The sequence below is a fragment of the Equus przewalskii genome, chromosome 20 (assembly GCF_037783145.1).
Source record: "Equus przewalskii isolate Varuska chromosome 20, EquPr2, whole genome shotgun sequence".
NCBI classification, from domain to species: domain Eukaryota; kingdom Metazoa; phylum Chordata; class Mammalia; order Perissodactyla; family Equidae; genus Equus; species Equus przewalskii.
In genome coordinates, this window is record NC_091850.1 from 29,191,894 (window position 1) to 29,205,369 (window position 13,476).

Below are 13,476 nucleotides of genomic sequence, written 5' to 3' on the forward strand. Positions count from 1 at the left end.
GAGCTGTTACAGAGAAACCTGCTGTGAATATATGTGTACAAGTCTTTGTATGAACATGTACTGTCTTTTCTCTGGATTAATTGCTAGGAGTACAGTGGCTACACCATATGTTAGTTGTATGTCTAACTTTTTAAGAAATAGTCAAACTGTTTTCCAAAGTGGCTGTAACATTCTAGATTCTCACCAAAAATGAATGCAAGTTCCATGCACACCACATCCTCATCTATACTTGGCATTATTAGTCTTTTTAATTTTAGCCATTCTTTAGTTGTATTTCATTGTGGATTTTATTTGCATTTCTTTCATGACTAATCATGCTAAACATTTTTTCATGTGCTTATTTGTCATTTGTGTGTCTTCATTAGTGAAGTGTTTGTCAAATTTTGTCCATTTTTAAATTAGGTCGTTTGTCTCCTTATTATTGAGTTTTCAATATATGCTTTGTAAATATTCTTTCCCAGTCTATGACTTATCTCTTCCTTCTCTTATCAGTGTCTTTTGAAGAGCACAATTTTTAATTTTGATCATATCTAATTTCATGCTTTTGCTACAGGTATTAATATGAATATATGATTTTTTTTGTTTGTTCTAATATGATGAATTTCACTGATTGATTTTCAAACGTTGAACTAACCTCATATTCTAAGAACAAACCTCATTTGGTCAAGATATATTTTCTTCTTTATATATTTTTAGATGTGGTTTTTTAAAATTTTGGTTTTAGATTTTCCATCTGTGTTCATGCAGGATATTGTTCTGTGATTTTTTGAATTTTTTTTCTATCGTTGGTGTCAGTAAAATGCTTGCCTCACAGAATGAATTGGGAAGTGTTCTCTCCTCAATTTTCTGGAAGAGTTTGGGTAGAATTAGCATTATTTCCTCCTAAATTGTTTTAGCCATTCTGAGAAGTAGGATGGAACTTCTTCCCCACCCAAAATTAAGTTTGGATGTTAAGACTTATGGCATCACGTAAACAACAAGAAGCTGTAAAAAGGTTTATTGATAACATAATGAGGCTTCCTGGGGACAGTAAGTCAAGTCCCAAGTTGGTCCAAGAATACATTGAGAAAGCAGGAAAAGGAGAGCGGCTTGAGGTTTTTATGGTGGTTAGGCTTTGGGGCCGGAATGAGGATTTCCCTTCACCTTTGACTGATGACCAGAATGTGCCAGGTTTCATTTATTTCAGTTTGAACCTGTTTAAGTGAGTCATTGGGACATGATATGAAACAAGCAACCTGAGGCTGGTGAGGGAGTTGAAATTTCACTGAACATCCTGTTCAAAAAACACTGGCCTCGTGCGTTTTGAGAAGTGAATTAGTGCCTTGGTTACGACCAGTAATGTCTAGAAATCTGAAGAAGATAACAAGAGTCTTGATGAGGCTGTGCATTGTGTTTATACTTCGTGTAGAAATACATGTAACTTTGATTTATATTTTGAATATCTATATGGCAAGAGATTCTCAGAGTTCTTTACCCAAATGGGGCAAACTTTACTCTTTATAGGTCTATTCAGGTCTATTCTTGAACTGACTTTGGTAATTTACGTCTTTCTAGGAATTTGTCAATTTCATCTACATTATCTAATTTATTGGCATCTAAAGTTCTTAGTATTTTTTCTATATTCCTTTTTATTTCTGTGTGCTCATTAGTGGTGTTCCTTCTTTCATTTCTGATTCTAGTAATTTGTATCTTTCTTATTTCCTTATCTTTTCAAAAAGCCAGCTTTTGTTTCACTGATTTCCCTATTGTTTTTCTATTCTCAATTTTATTAATTTCTTGATTAAAAGTGAGACATAGGGGCTGGCCCCGTGGCCTAGAGGTTAAGTTCAGTGTGCTCTGCTTCAGTGGCCTGAGTTCAGTTCCTGGGCATGGACTTACACCACTCATAGGCAGCCATGCTGTGGTGGCAACCCACCACAAAATAGGGGAAGATTGGCACAGATGTTAGCTCAGGGTGAATCTTCCTCAGCACAAAAAAAAAAAAAAAAAAAAGCAAGACACCATGTAACCAGGGCAGGATTGTGTGGGACTGACAGCAAGAAGTGAAAGCATTATCTCCAATTATCTCCAATGTCTCCTTCCTGTAGAGCCCTGGTTCCTGGCTCTGCCTAGATTTTCTGATTTGATTGGTCTGGGATGAGGCCATGCTCTGAAAGTTTTCAAAAGACAGCAGAGCTCAGATTAGTGGCTGCCTGTTGCCTGTAGGCACTGGGTTGCTATTGTACGGAAGTGATTTTATGTAATACCATGCCATCTGGAGGCAACTTGGACAACCCTTATTTTTATAAATGGAAGGACAGAGGTTCACTTGACGTAAATAATTTTCCCAATACCATTCAGCTCATAGGCAACAAGAGCCTAGATTTGGCGTGGGCTTTCCAGGCACCAAAGTGTCTACCCTTCCTAATACTGACCTTGTATTAAGTGAGCAGACAGAGCTGGGGAATAATTCACAGGCTAGATGGCCTTTGACTTCATGGCAGCATTTTTTATGAATGGAGCCGGGCAGGGAAGACACACCAGGTTGGGAGAAGAGGGGGCCCAATGTGTGGAGGTGGTAGCGAGATGGCCATGAGGCTGGGTTCCCCCTGTGACCCTGGCTAGACTAGGGTAGTGGAAGATTCAATTGCACAAATAAAACCAGACCAAAATATGAGAGGTCTTATCTGACCTGATGGTGGGTCAGGCCTTGGAACTGGGACAGGAGTTACAAAGGAGGAGAATAATGGAAGTTAAGGTCTATAATCTGTGAGATAACAGAGGCTTACTTTGTACAATTTTTCTGTTTTTGTTTTCCAATTTTTTTTTTTTTACTATAGTCAAATATATGTCGTATAAAATTTACCAAATAACCGTTTAAAAGGGTATGGTTCAGGGGCATTAAGTACATTCATATTGTTGAGAAACAATTATCACCATCTATCTCCAGAACATTTTCATCTTCCCAAACTGAAAAGTCCTGCTCGTTAAACAGTAACTCCTCATTTCTCTCTGCCTCCACACCCTGGCAGCCATTATTCTCCTCTCTGTCTCTATGAATTTGACTACTCTAGGTACCTTATATAAGTGGAATCATACAATATTTGTTCTTCTGTGATGACTTATTTCACTTACCATAATGTCTTCAAGATTCATCCTCGTTGTAGCATGTGTCAGAATGTCCCTTCTTTTTAAGGTTAAATAATATTCCATGGTATGTATATACCACATTTGTTTATCTATTTGTCTGTCCATCAACATTTGGGTTGCTTCCAATTTTGGCTATTGTGAATGATGCCACTATGAACAGTAGTGTACAAATATTTGTTCAAGTCCCTTCTTTTAATTTTTTGGGGTATATACCCAGGAAAGAAATTTCTGGATCATATGATAATTCTATGTTTAATTTTTGAGGAACTGCCATATTGTCTTTCACAGTGGCTATACCAGTTTACATTTCCACCAACAATGCACAAGTGTTCCAATTTCTCCATAGCCTCACAAACACTTGTCATTTTCTGGTTTTGTTTATTTTTTTAATTTTTAATTTTTGATATTAGCCATCCTAATAGTGTCTCATTGTGGTTTAATTACAATTTCCCTTATTAGTGATGTTTACCATTTGGTAAGCTAATGGGCCATTTATATATCTTATTTGGAGAAATAGCTGTTCAAGTCTTTGCCCAATTTTGAATCATATTGTTTGGGTTTTTTTGTAGAGTTGTAGGCATTCTTTAAATAATCTCGGTATCAATCCCATATCAGATAAATGATTTGCAAATATTTTTCCCATTCCCTTGGTTGCCTTTTCACTGTGTTGATAGTATCCCTTGTTGCACAAAAGTCTTTCCTTCTGATGAAATCCAATCTATTTATTTTCTGATGTGTTGCCTGTGCTTTTGGTCTCATATTCAAGAAATCATTACCCAATCCAATGGCATGATGATTTCTCTCCATATTTTCTCCTGAGAAATGAATAGATCATTTTATAATTTTAGCTCATATCTTTAGGTCTTTGATCCATTTTGAGTTACCAATTTGAGTTACCAAGAATGGGTAATGGTCCGACTTCAACCTTTTGCATGTGGAGATGCAGTTTTCCAACTCTATTGTTGAAAAGATTGTCTTCACCTAATGAATGGTCCTGGAACCCTTGTCAAAAGTTGTTTGACCAAATATACAAGGGTTTATTTCTGGGCTTTCTATTTTATTTCATTCGTCTATATATCTGTCATTACACCAGTATCACACTATTTTGATGACTGTAGCTTTGTAGTAAGTTTTGAAATCACAAAGTGTGAGACCTCCAACCTTGCTTTTTGTTAAATTGTTTTGGATACTCTGGATCTTTTGAAATTCCATATGAATTTTAGGATGGGCTTTCTATTTCTGCAAAAAAAAATATTGATAGAGATTGCATGGAATCTGTCGCTCACCCTGGGTGGTAGGGACACCTTTAAAGTATTAATTCTTCTAATCCATTAAGCCTGGATTTTTTTCCGTTTATTTATATCTTCTTTAATTTCTTTCAGTAGTCTTGTAGTTTTCAATGTAAAACCTTCCACCTCCTTGTTTAAGTTTATTCTTAAGTATTTTATTCTTTTGATGTTATTGTAAATGGAATTGTTTTTCTAATCTCCTCTTTGAAGTGTTCATTATTAATATATAGAAACACAACTGACTTTTGTGAGCTAATTTTGTTTCTTGCTACTTTCCTAAGTTTGTTTATTAGTTATCACAGGTTTTTTGGTGTGTGTGTGGAATCTTTAGGATTGTCTACGTATAATATCATGTCATGTGCCATTATTTCTTCAATCTCTCTGCTCCTTTCCTGTGACATCCATAATACAAATATAAATCCACATGATGGGGTCCTGTAAGTCCCTTAGACTCTACTCACTTTTCTGTATCCCTTTTGATTTTGCTCCTCAGACTTGATAATTTTTGATTCTTTGTGCGCCTATCCATGCTAAATGCTCTGTAGACATGATTCCCCCGTGTCGATCTTCTATTATTTCATTTATTACATCCCAGTTGCAAGCTATTGTGAGATGGTTATTTGTTTAAATGTCAACCAACTATACATGTAAAAGGAAGTAAATAGAATACTTTTGGTCTTATACAAACTTCTATTTAGTTCAAGGAAATAGCTATTTCTGAAAATCAGATTTCATCTTTTAAATGTCCTTAATATGAATGCATTTTATCCAGTTCAACAACTTGATTTGACCAATATTGACTGATTTCACATTTCTACAAGGTACCATGCTGGACACTTGGCAAGACACAAAGCTGAACTGACTCTCTGCTAGTCCTCTAAGAGCTCTCAGTTGGCTTCCCATTGTCCAACTGATTAATTAAAAAGCAGATATTTCTGTCACTGGTGGTGCACCTTGTGTAAGTGGTTGCTCCTTAATAGCTTGTTAGTTTTGCTTAGTAATTTCACTTAGTGAAAGTGAAATGAACAGCTTAACACCAGGAGGTCAGCTGCAGCAAGAAGGAGTGTTTTTCGGATGAAGTGGCTAATGGAGTCTGGAGAAGACACTCAGAACCACCCTGGGGTGGAGGTGGGGAGCACATCTAATCCCTGCTAGTATCAGCTCTTTCTAGCTGCTTGGTAGGTGTCAGGCACCATAGGCAGGGCCTTCTGGAAACATCCAACCCCAAAAGAGAAACAAGGGACATATTTTTGAGCAAGTGACTTTTTCTTGCCCCTCAGATCACACCTTGCTGGAATTCCCCTCAACCAAGACAAGTCTGCATTAAAATCCCCTTGGCCTCCAGGGCAAGTCTGAGAAGTTGGAAAGGCAGATATAGTGTCCACTCTAGAGACTGTAGAAATCCATGACCACACTTGCCTGAGAATATATATAATGTAACATGCAGAAGAGAAAGTGGAACTCTTGTCTTCATCGTTCTAGTCTTCAGTTCTTTGTACCACTTCATGATGGAAGCACAAGAAAGGGTGGAAGTGATGAGGGAAGGGTGGATGTCAGGGGTACAACAATGAAAGAGAGTGATTTAGGGCCACTAGCCTGCTTCTTATCTGGCAAACTTATTGTGAAGGACAAATGCAAAAAGAAATGAGACGTAAAAAGAGGAGAAAAAAAAGAGAACAGAAGAAACCAAGGATGGAAACAGTGGGAAGTGGCATTCTATTAGTGTGTGGAGGTGGAGGAGGAGGGAAGACTTTGAACCACCTGTAATTACACCTGCCTGCTCCAGTGTGTTGTGTGTTGTTTGTTTTTCCTGCTTTTTCCTCCCCAACTCCCCCCCAGCACATAGTTGTATATTTTAGTTGTGGCTTCTAGTTGTGGCATGTGGAGATGCCGCCTCAGCGTAGCCTGATAAGCGTTGCCATGTCCGCGCCAAGGATCCGAACTGGACGAAACCCTGGGCCACCGAAGCAGAGCGAGGGAACTTATGTGTTGTGGTTTTAAGTCTCACCTAATAAGACGCTCTAGCAGGAAGCCATCTGGAGACAACAGAAAAGCAGGAACAGGTTGCCTAAAGAAGTAAAGAGAATTTGCTGAACGTTATCTTATAAAACTTATGAAGCAAGTTTTGATGCCATTCTAGAAGCCAAACAATTGCCAGCAGAACTTCCTGCTGGCTTCTCTCCTAGGGCAAACAGCTTGGGCTTTCACAGTCACTGGATTTCCTAGGCAACAGAAGTGTAAACTTGAGAAAAGGCGGGGCCAGGATAGGGACTGATAGTAAGCTGAGCCAGTCAGGCTGTGAGTCTGCAGCAGTGACTGCAAGCTATCCAATTGGCATGAAGAGGGCGGACCAGGAGGTGAGCAGGAAAGGTAAGAGGGAGGAGGCAATAGGGGGATGGGCGGGGACCAGTCTTCCCAGATGCAGGAGAGAGCGTCCATAGTTGCAAGTCTAAGCAACTGGTGGCAACAGGTTAGCATTTAAGGTAAATCAATGTTTTTATCTATTATATTGATTTGATGACTTTTGTTTCATTTTAGCTTAAAAACGAAAAAAAGAGAGTAGATGTTACTTTCCGAAAAGAAAACCTAAAAGTTGATGAGAGCTCTTGGCTGTCAGTCTAGGGAGGAAATAGCTTGCTTGGTGCTGGGGGAGGCTTTTGTCATAGTTGCAAAGAGATATTCAGATAAAAATATACAAAAATACATTTTGTTTTGATGAAAGGGAAGGAAATAAACATCATTGAGAAGCCACTATGTACTGGATACTTGAGTGTGAAGTGTTTAGGTGAATTGCTGTAAGCAGCCTGTATGACCATTGATAAAACAGCTTCAAGAAGGATAAATATCTCAAGTCATTAAACAATTAAAAGATTGAGCTTTGATTCAGACCTTGGTTTGTTTGACACTCAAAGTTGTACTATATCTGCCATACCCTGCTGTACCGACCACTTAGAGTCAGAATTCTTATTAAAATGGACTGACACGGCTTATTAAAAATATATCAGAGAGTTGATTTGATGGACTGTGTAGTTGAGAAGGACCTTAATCAATGGTATTGCCAGGTGTCCACTCCTCTTGCCTTACAGTCTGGGGCCTAGTGAAACCACACTAAGCAGATGAGCTTCTTCCCTGTTTTTAGAGCTCTAATTGGTTCCTCGAAATCGTACAACTACAGAAATCTCTTTATTTTGTAATTTTGCATTTTAAATATTGAAATTTAAATTGTGGGCCTACATTTGTATTTATATTCAAATAACAATGATCTAATACCGATCACAATGATCAATTCTAATAGCAATCTACTAGCATTATGCTAAGTGCTGATGATATGACGACAGAAAACACAAAAGATACAGCCCTTGGCTTTAAGGACCTTATAGTCTAGTAGGAGAGGCAGTTCTGCAAGCAGTGAATTCTGTCATAGTGCAATGTGGATGCTATTTGGGCTTTGCACAGATTATACAAAGGAAGATGCGAGCTGTTTCCTTCTGGTGAGAGGGTTATGTGAAGCTTCATCACAGTGATTCTACAAGGAAGAGCAGTACTTTTCTAGACCAACAAGGGAGGCAAGATGTTCCTGAAAATGGGATGGCATGTACAAAGGCACAGAGATATAGAAACCTATGGTGTCTTTGGGGAATGTGAGTGGGTGCAGATGTAGACTAGATTTTGAAGGGGTGGAGAATGATTAGAAACAAGGCTGTAGAGATAGGCAGGGCCAACATATAAAATGCTAAGATGTTTGCTCTTTACCGGTACACAGTGGAGAGCCACCAAAGGCATTGAGACTAGAGTATGAAGTTCTGATTTCTGTTTTATAAAGATTGCTCTGACTGTCATCTGGAGGATGGATTGGAGGGGGAAAGACTGGAGGCAGGGAACCAGCTAAGGGGCAATTACAATAGTGGAAATAGAAGATTACTGGGTCCTGGACTAAGGTGGTATCCATGGCAATGGAAATGAGGGAAGGAACAGAGATGCAAAAGATGTCAAGATGGTGAAATTTTACAGGACTTGGCCACTGATTTGATGTAGAGGGTGAGAAGGAGTCTAGGGTAATGTCCAGTTAATGACCTGAGAAAATGGTGTTGTCATTTCCTGAGGCAAGGGATAAGGAGGAAAAGACAATGAATTTGGTTCTGGAACATTAAACTTGAAGCATCTGTAGATCACTGAAGTGCACATATTTTGTGGTAATTTGACATCTGGCTCTGAAGCTCAGGAGAGTGCATGACTTGGAATAAAGATTCGGGAGTCATCATTGTGTCCGTGGATATGGCTGAGATTGCTATGGGATGGTATGAGAGTGAGATTGGAATGTGATTCTTCCAATGTGATTGGAAGAATGAAACTGAAAAATGAAAGGAAAGTGGATGTTGAATTTTGAACTTTCAGAGGAGACCAGCTTTGGTTGGTGACAAAATGTAAGAGATGGGCTTGGAAAGGAATGTGAAAAGAGTGAGAGATGCAGTTGGTAGAAATCAAGGAACTCCAGGAAACTTACAGCTGCATATTAGATGGATTGTCAGGATGAGCACTGAGCTTGCCCAGATTGATGAGGGCACTTGGGACGAAAAGGAAGTCTCTGAGGCAGGACCCAGAGTCTCAGTGATTTATGAAATGACAGAGCCAAAGAGAGACATAGGGAGGATGTCCAGCTGGGCTGTGCTTCAAAGAAGGGTGTGAGAATGAGTCACGATGTGGAGATGGCAGGTGTGTTTTAGAGACTGTGAGGTTCCTTACTTGGGGTAAGAAGTACCTTTATCTGAGAAGGCTGCAGAAGTAGAGTTCCTTATACAAATTCAAGTACCAGATAGGATAAAGACATTGTACCCATCAGCCTCTTGGCAGGAAATGAATGGCACGTTCAAAAGTAGTAACAGAAAGGCGTTTAATGAAAGACAATTTACAAAGATGGGGATAGGGCTAAGGATATAGATAAGGGATGAGGAAACACCCCAGGGCTGCCACAGTGAAGAGGGAGAATTATCCTTAGGCCTGAAGGGGCAAGAGGAGGAGCAGTTCCCAGATCTCAGCAGGAGTGTTGCTGTAGGGAGGGCAGCCTTTGGTGAGAGATTGCCGTCACTGACAGCTGTAGCTTGGCAGAGAGGAAACCAGGAGCACGAATACTCCAACCTCTTTCTCTTCTTGCCCTCTGATCTCCTGCTGGTGCCTCCCATTGGTTGAATCCAGCTGGAAGCCAGGGAGCCAAGAAATGTGGTTAATGCAGTTCGTAGAGGTCAACCTCCATCAAGACAGATGTTGATGGAGAACGGACTGGGGAGGGGTCTGGGCAAACAGAATACTGAGCTCAGCAGTGAAGAGAGTTGGTTGTTCAGAGGCTGATGAGAATTAGGAGATTTATGATGGAATAAGGCAGTAGGAAAGGCTGAGCATCTCTGTGTGGATGGTACTCTTGGTACCAAGAGGGCTACCCATCTCTGTAACTTGTGGTGATGGGGCACCTAGGAGCAAGGAGGGGGAGTGTTTAGTTTGTGGAATACACCTTTACTTTCAATTGCTACTTTAATCTCTTTAATATATGAATTAAATGAGGCTCTACGTTACTGAATTTTCCTTGTGAATTTTTGCCCTTTGTTCTGATCTCAGATGGTTTTGTATAGAGAAAAATATCATGGTTCATAAGAGCAGTTTTCTGTATTTCAGAAATAAACAAGTTGGTATTTAGGAGAAGATACCATGACATGATGATTATTGTGTCACAGATGGGGCCACATGCTGCCTTCTGTTGACTCCTAATGCCCATAAAACTTAAACTGTTCATGACACTCTTCTGAGTGGGTTCTCTGGCACATTGCTGGCCATAATTCCATTGCTACCCAATGTCTTGTTTCTTCCCCAGTCTGGGAATAATTGTTTTCCTATTGCGTCTTCTGATAACCTGAAGTCAGATAAAATGAAAACTTTCCCATATACTGCAAACTGAAAAACATAATTTGAGAGAGCAGGACGGTTTTTGATTGGGAGGTGGTTTAAAGATGTCCTTACTTTCTTTGGGACCTCTGCTTCGTGCATCACCTCTGCGGTTGGCCCTCTGACCTCAGGAGGAGCTCCTCACACAGGGGAAGAAGAGAGGAGAAAGCTCTCCAGTAACTTACAATGTCAGTTGTTCTTACGAAGTGTGACTTGGACTCAGCATTGTTCATAAGCCTGTCCTGGTTTTTATGTACAAACGATTTGTGGCGACTACAGTGACTTCTTTAAAAAATGAGTATTTTCTGAAACGTTGTGGATAATTTACAAAAGACCACCAGGGCAGTGGCGGGCACAGAAGACCCTGCTCGGAATCTTGGTTCTGCTACTTCTCTCTGAGTTGGGATAACCCCTAAATCTCTTTGTCCCTCACTTTCCTTATTTGGTAAAATAGGAATAGCCACGTTCCCTCTAATGTGTGTAAAAGCATTTTGTAAACTAGGAGAGTTATTACCAAAACTTACCTTATACCAGACACACTTTTTTGTTCTCAAGAAACTGGATAATTTGTAAAACATAGGCTGCCCCTTTAGTAGAGAGCCTGACAGAGTAAGTATACAATAAATGCTTCCAATTGCTATTGTTGTTATCTTTAGCATGGTCCTAGGAGGCTGCAAACTGTTTCTCTATAGGACTGGATACAAAATATTTCAAGTTTGGGGGCGAGAAGGTCTCAGTTGCAACTACCCAACTTTACTGTTGTAGTGTGAAAGCAGCCACAGAATTACATAAACAAATGGGTGTGGCTGTTTTGCAACAAAACTTCATTTACAAAACTAGTTGAAGGGGCAAATTTGGCTGATGGGTCTTGGTCTGATGTCCCTGAGTCTAGTCCATTTTAGATTGTGCTGCCAAAACTCAGGGTATCTTTAATAACTGCCCATGGAAAGGTGGATCTTACTTACTTTGTGGGAATGGAGGTTGAGAAGTGAGAAATCATCGGTGTGCTAACTTCTGCTCCGGACTTACCTTAGTCTCCTCCATTGGGGCGATCTGGCTGCTCCTTACATCTCCCAAATCCTCAGGCACCTGATGATGTTGTGGAATCAGCTGATCCACACCTGCTCATACTCTGCTTTCTTGAGGGACTCCATGTCTTCTGCCAACTGTGGCAGAAACTGCCAGTTGCCTACACCATAGCCAGTTTCTTCTTCTTTGTAAACAGAACCTGGGAATTGCAAACCCAGTCTAAAATTCAGTTTCCCAGCCGTCTTACTCCATTCAGGCTGCTATAACAAAATGCCACAGACTGGTAGCTTATAAAAGCAGAAATCTATTTCTCACAGTTCTGGTGGCTGGGAAGTCCCAGATCAAGGCTCCAGCATGGTCAGGTGAGGGCTGTCTTCCTGGTACATAGCTAGCACCTTCTTGCTGTGTCTTCACATGATGGAAAGCATGAGGGATCTCCCCAGAGCCTCTTTTATAAATCACTAATCCCATTCATGAGGGCTTCAGCCTCGTGACCTAAGCACCTCCCAAAGTTCCCACCGCCCAATACATCATCTGTGGGAGTTAGGATTTCAACATCTGAATTTTTTTGGAGACACAAACATTCAGACCATAGCACCAGCCTCCTTTGCAGGAGTGGTCAATGGTAGATTTAAGTGGAAGGAGTTGGGTGGAGTCATCTGGTAAACATTTAAAAAGGGCTGACTCAGCTGGGAAGTGCATTTTTCTTGCCCTCATCCTTTTCTCTCTTCTGCTGCCTGGAATGTGGATGTAATGGCTGGATCTGCTATGGCTATTTTGTAATTTTAGGAAACTTTGAGAAAAAAAAAACATGGCAAGGTAGAAAGATGGTAGTTTCTTGGGACTTTAATGACTACCTGAACTGCCTCCAGACTTCTTTTGCATGAGAAGAAAGTAAACCTTTATCGTATTCAGAGGCTATGACCTGTTTCTGCTATGAGTAGCTTGACACAATTTGTAACCGATATGCTAACTTGCCCTGAGGCTGGCACTCTGACACTGGACTTCTATCTTGATTTTCTGGAAGTATCAGTTAGAACACAGGATGTAAACAATTGGGTGGCTTTCTAAGTAACTATAAAATTAACATTAAATAGAAAAATGACTCCAAAAGAAGCATTCTAAGTAGCTACAAAATAGTTACTAAGTAAGTGATTTTGGTGACTAATATTGCAAAAGGGCAAGTGCTAGTTAGAGCTGTGACTTTACCAGTGGATAAATGTGGAGGAGGATGTACAGTTGAGCCTTATTCTTGAAGTATGTTTGAAATCACTGAGGCTAAGGCCTCATGGCACCCGAAAAAATGGAATATTTGGAAGATTTGTGGTTGGTTATAAGAGTATAGTCATTGAAACCAGAGAGTTTGGAGGAAAAGATTTAATTTTCTTTTGTCTTGTTTTTTTGTGTGTGTGTGTGTGGTTTTTTGCATTTTGTACACAAACCCAGCCAAAGCTTTGCTTACCTTTGTGTAGTTTACGTATTTTCTTACTCTGCTTCTTTAAGATCTTTCATCTGGCAGGCTGCCTGACTCAGAATAGATTGCAAGTAATCTCCTGGTAAAAACCCTAGAGACTGAAGGCAGAGCAGAGGGAAGAGGGAGATGAAGAAGGAGATAGTAAGGAGAGGGCTGTTAAGACGGCGCCTGCCTCGGAGAGTCCCAGGGGACGCTCATTATGACCAGGACCCCTAACCCCAGGGCCTCTGTGTTTTGTTAAACCTGGGCTTGTATTGCATTGTGTTAGTTACTTGGGTCCTTGAATATTATGCTGAGTAGTTTATCTCACGCTCTTTTGTAGCCAAAAATGCCACCGAGGCTGCTAAATGCTGGTAAAATTCTACTGAGATGACAAGTTATAATGGAGTTATGTCTCCTCCCAGCTTTCAGGGGGAGTTGAGTGTCTCCTCACAGTGGATTGCTAGTTATTCTACCCAGGTAGTGTACTAGCTAGGGTCAACCCAAGCCCTGCAGGAATGAGCTTTTGTCAATTGGATCAGTTAGGAATAGTTTTGGCTGCAAGTAACAGAGGACCTGAGCAACAATGCATTAAGCAAATAGGGTCTTCTGTTTCTCACATGACAGGAGTGTGGAGTCAGG

At 40.3% G+C, this 13,476-nt stretch overlaps 1 protein-coding gene across 6 annotated transcripts in view; it reads left to right on the plus strand.

The window, feature by feature from the left end:
* CAPSL (calcyphosine like) overlaps window positions 1-13,476 on the plus strand; it is a 48,177-nt gene that overhangs the window by 3,608 nt on the left and 31,093 nt on the right. For 3 of the 6 annotated variants that reach the window (XM_070587031.1, XM_070587028.1, XM_008512094.2), the window contains exon 1: window positions 6,802-6,901. The exons of the other annotated variants lie outside the window; for them this stretch is intronic. The gene's annotated coding sequence lies outside the window, so the exon portion shown is untranslated. Of the gene's footprint in view, window positions 1-6,801; window positions 6,902-13,476 lie in introns of those variants that run through there. 6 annotated transcript variants of the gene reach the window in all.